Below are 6,000 nucleotides of genomic sequence, written 5' to 3'. Positions count from 1 at the left end.
AACATGTTTAGGGACTTTGGATCCCTTAGATTATTGACATTTCATGCTCCATGCTGTAAGGCACAAAAATGTCTATAACAATCAAGGCTGTCGTGAGACACAGAAGACGCTATTATGCTCCCAGATCCATGATCCATACTCTAATTTCTTTTCTTTCAACAGTTTCTAGAGGGATGGGTTACTACTTCCGCACCCTCGACTGGTAAAGTTGCTGTGTGTGATTTCTTTCTGCAAAAGTAATCTAGCCATAGTTTAGCATCCGTTTACTCTTGTATTTCTTAGGCCTATACTACTAAGCATTACTCTGACAAATAGCCTCAAATTGAGATACCCTTTGCAATAACAAGACGCTCCCGGATTGACTTGTAATGTGAGATAACTAGAGGTGAAAAAGGCCCTTGTTACAGCTCTACAATTTGAAGAGTCCAACGCCCACACTTTCGTAGGGAATAGTGGTATGCTCCACAAATGGAATGTTGCCATCCGAGGAAGAAGAGGTGAAGAAGGATAGCTGATCAACCGTGACAATTTTCCCTTGGTGGGGAAAACGGAGTACACGGAAGAGAGATGAAGCCACAGCGCACATGGCATATGTCCAACTTCAACCTAACAAAAGGTTGTAAGTCAAATTCATGTCAACAACTTTGACTTCAACCTCAACTGTCTTCCCTTCTAGAGTGATAGGCAAGCATGGGAGGATACCAAATGGATGAGAATCTCTTCCATCGAAGGCTTCCAAAGTATTAGGAGATTGACTCAATGACGGGGAACTGACGTCCTTCCAACAAGCAACAAACATGATGCAAGTGGAGGCGCCCTCATCAATAACAGTACGGTGAATATTCTTCGAGTTAATGATGACTTGGATGAGGAAAGCAATCTGATGAGGCAATCGCGGTACATGATTGTCAAGATCGAAAGTAATTAATTCCGAATCGGCCAAGTCAGTGCCACCAATGGCTGATTACAGAGACTTCTGTTGGGAGGGACAAATCTGGAGGACTTCCAAGGTGGACATAGCTGAAGGGGCTTGGGCTAAGTCCTCAACAATGCTATAGTGTTGCGCGGCACAAGCATGGGGTTATAAGAATATTTCCAGAGTACTCCCTTGGTAAGAGGTCGAATGACAGACTCAGTGCTAGGCCATTCAATATGAAGAGGGCCAGAACTGGACGAAGGAACATTTGAAGGGACTTCAAGTTCCTTTCTGGTGGGTGGAGGATATTCTTTTGATCGATTACTTATATGAATGGGAATAATCCCAGCCATAAAATCTTGAGAGCCAAAAGTGGAAGAGGATTGAGGTTGATCGACCACCATTTGAGTTTGCTGAGAGGGAAAGGGCTCTTTAAGTACGGCAGGAGTGCTCGAAGTCCCTTTAAGCAAACGACTAACTTCAGACCATCGAGGACAATCTTTAGTGTAGTGATCCTTGTCACAGATAAGAAAAGGATACCTGGGTTTTCCCTTTGAACCATCGTCGATAGGAAGCTTTGGAGGATCCTACTTTGGAGTATCGGCCTTATTTTTACCTTTCCCCTTCATTTTACCTTTCGAAGTTTTTTCTGCCACGGTGGACTGAATGGCATTGACTTCGAAGGTTTTGCCAATATTAGGAGTAGACGGAGAATCATTATCACTAGAAGCAGTAGGTTTTTTCTTCTCCAGATTCAAGGAATACTTTCAAGAAGATGAAGCCACGGAACCAATAACACTATCAATGGAAGGTGTAGATGGGGCTTTAAAAGTTCCGGGTCGCGAAGTATCAGGCAAAAGATCATAAAGCATGCCGGATTGGGAATAAACCAAATTGAGATACTGAGCACGTGTGATAGCTTGCTCTTCAGTAACACGTGCCCCCTGTTGGGTAGCAGAAGCCCCGCGCAATGGTCATGGGGCACAAAGCCCAAAATTTTGGGTGAAGATAGGGTAAAGACTCCGCAAGATGCGTGGAGCGCGAGTTGTAATAATTTGAGTCAAAGGGTAGTCCGCCCTAAAATAATGTAAAGAAATATAAGTTGAGTTGGCCCACCCATGGATCGTGGTCCATGGAAAGGTATAAATAGAGCGAGGCTCTATGGGTAGAGGTAGCTTAGTTTTGGTATGAAATCTTGAATCTGATGTGTAATGGGTTTTTGAGAAAGACAATTTTGAAGCATCTATAAGTCTGAGTCAAGGATGTGGGTAGTGGATAGAGGCTCTGCAACTGTGTGCGTACAGGCCTGGAAGAGTCTGCAGTTATGTGCGCGGACCCCTGTAGCTGAGTGCACAGGGAGAATCGGGATGTATTGGTGAGGAATTTGAATAAAGCTAAGTTGTTTCTGAAATTCTGTGTTAACTCTGAATTATCGCGAATCTGGCTTTTGTATGTTTACTATAACTGTTTGATCTATACGCATCTGCTTATAAATACATGAACCTGTGTCTATTCTAAGTGCGTGAATTGGTTAAATCTGATAAATCTTTTCTTAAAGATCACAATAAATATATTGAATACATAAAAAACACAATCATAAGTAGCAAGGATTATTCTGGGTTCGAATCTGCGTGAAACAAAGCAGCGCGAAGCTGCGGAACGGTGTGTGCAACCTCTAGACCACATCTAGACATCCCAAGGGTGTAGAAACCTAGTTCCAGCACCCTCCCTTGCTACCTCAGGTGAGACCTAAGTCTTCGCTCCACGGGCTGTTGTCGAAATGGTGGTAGCTGCAGGATTTGTTTGGATAAATAATTCTCCTGAACCTAGGTCAGGCCCATATAAGCCAACAAATGGTTCTGTTGCTAGGACCAGGATCTGCCTAAGGGGTGTCTAATGCTGGAACACTGGAACCCTAAAAAGAAAGAGATTGAAGAGTGGTGGGATTTGAAACTCCACGAGTTCGCAGTTCAGGAAAACAGAAATCTGCGGATATCAGAGGAAGATTGGTTGGACCGCTATATATACACTGATATTCACGAAGTCTTCTTCGCAATGTTTCCAGTAGAGCTGTGCGAGTGGATCACGAGGTTAGCTGACAATGTGGGAAGGTGTAGATTAGATCAGCTAATTGTGTGGACTCTGTAACTGGTGCGCATGCTAGAAGACACCAAAGATAAAATTGCACACGCCGTAGACCATTGGTTGGATCGGGTGATAGCAGGATTTATCACTGAGTTTGTGATAGATACCACTGTGAGCTATAGTGAAGCAGAAAGGCGATTTCTTTAAGGACTGCGGGGTGATTATATCAAATCATTGAATACTTGGGTTAAGATGTTGTTGTGTGAAAAATAGATCATGCACGTGTATTGATGTCTGGGGTAACACGGAGCGAAAGAGGTTTCCGCGGAATGGAAGGAGAAGGGAACAGTCCTCTGATTTCTATTTCACAGGAGAGCGAGGAGGAGATCGCAAGGTTCTCACCGAGAAGTGAAATCCGGCTGATCAAGGAGTGCTTCCCTCTTATACCACCTTCGTCCACACCACCCCCCGCATCACCTACATCAAATCTGTCCACACCAACCCCGACCCCACCACCACCAAAGGTCGGGATGGCAAGTGCAATCAAGCTGCCAATATTTAAGGGTGTAGGGAATGAGGAACCAGGATGATTTTGGTTTGTGATAAGGTCTATATGGGATGCCTAAGGCATAACAGATGAAAACATCAAGAAGGCCACCCTAGTTAGTGCACTGCAGGACCACGCGCTGACATGGTACATAAAATACTCAACCGATCATCCGAATGAGGGGATAGCAACAATCCAGGATGCGCTAAACAAAGAGTTTGGCCGCCCAAAATCAGAAACCCAGTCAGTTATTGGGTTCAAGGAGATCACAATGTTGCCTAGTGAAACTCCGTGGGATTTGGACCAGAGGTTAAAAAGTACTATTCACGAAGCTAATATGACCTTGACAGTTGCGCAGCATTGCATGTGGTTTGTGGCATCATTGACACCACATCTACGGACGGCTATGTCACAACAAAAGATCTCAACCCAAGCCGAGGCACTTGAGACAGCAATGAGGTTGCATGAAACCCTAATACCAGATCCAGGGTTGGGATTTCAACAAATCCACGCTCAACTTCAAAACCTAAGTTTAGAAATGAAAAGCTTGAAGCAAGAAAGGGTGCCCCTACTAGAGGCACGTGTGGAGGTAGGCTGTATTAAATGCAAGAGCCAAGGGCATGATAAGGACCATTGCCCTGTCTTCGCGAAATATCTGGCAGGGGGAGGCCCGATGCCGTTAAAACTGGAGATACAAGTAGGACCAAGTGCCGCACCTGCGCTCTGGTCCGCGATTTGTCAAGTGGGTGGAAAACATGCAACAGATAACTGCCACCTATTACAAAAGTATACCCAGACCCCGCAACAGCTGTATTGCAACTTTTGTCGATCAGTAGGACACGATGAGCGAACGTTTCAAAGTTATGACTTAATGATGGAAAGAACCCCAGCTTACCGAATGCAACTCAAGTACGAGGAGGATTTCAAGGACACGGCCAAGGAAGGGGAATGGGGCTCGGGCGGGGCCACGGACTGCTGATCGGTTATAACTGTGGAGGGCCAGGACACTACGCTCGCGACTGCACTAACCCAACCAGGGTCTCCTACCCCTATTGTGAGCAGTTCATGAAATGGTAGACTGTCCAAAGTTAACTACCCAAATGCGTGAGAAGGGAGTGTTACAACCCACACCAACCCAGAATTTCGAGATGATGCAATCCGAACCTCGTGAAGAGGACCCTAGTATAAATATGGTTTTGAGGAGTGGCACAACCACAGGAGGTGATTCGCGAAAAGAGCTTGCAGAAGGCAGGAAGAGGCATGACGTACCTATAAAGGGACCTTACTTTGAGACAGAACAAGGGATGAAGACGCCTAAGGAAGCTCAGACAAGCTTTGTGGAAGCCTCTACTCCAGATAAGAGGGACAATACGGAGGCAGGATTGGACCCCTCCATGATTACTACCTTTCTCGAAACCTGCATGAAGCTGCTACGCGATAGTAAAGCCCTTAAAGGACTACAAGAGCTGATCACTAAGTGCGCCGGGTCGGGCTAGCCACACGTAGTCCGGAAAATAGGAAGACATGCTCTACGCACCGGATGAGAAATGAGACTGACAGCACAAATCGAAAACTACGAGATGGATCAAGTCATCTTGGACTTAGGCTCAGATGCGAACGTGTTGCCTAAGCAAACATGGAAGCGCATGGGCAAGCCCGCACTGCAATGGTCCCTAATTCAACTAAGAATGGCTAACCAACAAAAGATCTTACCAATGGGCCGACTGCAAGGAGTGACTGTGGACATTGAAGGCATAAGTACACAGACCGACTTCAATGTCATAGAGATTGTTGATGAAAGTAATCCTTACCCTGCATTGCTCAGAATCGATTGGGCCACGGACATGAAAGGGATCATAAATTTAAAAAGGCGGAAAATGACGTTCGGAAAGAAGTCACTGTGGGTAGTAGTTCCATTGGACCCAGCAAAAGGAGAGCACTACACTCAACCCTTGCGCAACGAGGAAAGTGATGCCGAATTGGATTGCATTTATCAGATAACAGTGCAAGACCAAGATCGGGTGCATCCCACAGATGATGGAAGAATCTCATGGGAGCGCGATAGCACCTGCACAATGGATTCCGATGAGGAGACTGAGCGATGGCAGAACCGATTGCAGGAAGTTACGACACTTAACTGCAATATGATGATTCGATCATTGCGATGCATAACCATAGAGGAAAGACAGCGGCCAGCAGAGAACGGCGCAACGAATGAGGGGTAGCTCGTCAAGCTTGGCACTTTATGCATAGCACAGGAACAGCCTGGTGCATCGGAAGACGCACCGTGCGCACCCAGAGGGGGGGCGCAGAAGCTGAGATGTAGGAGGCGGTTCCAGGTACAGATTGGAGGACATGCGTGGCAACCAAGTCAGTATCAAGTGGTCGTTCATCAACAACGAAGGGTACGGATGCACATCGGGCGACCATCAATCCAACCGGATCTGCGCGG

The sequence above is a fragment of the Pinus tabuliformis genome, chromosome 9 (genome assembly GCF_031772625.1).
Source record: "Pinus tabuliformis cultivar Carrire ecotype Pingquan chromosome 9, CPIR1, whole genome shotgun sequence".
Lineage (NCBI taxonomy): Eukaryota > Viridiplantae > Streptophyta > Pinopsida > Pinales > Pinaceae > Pinus > Pinus tabuliformis.
Note: the sequence above shows the minus strand (reverse complement) of the source record.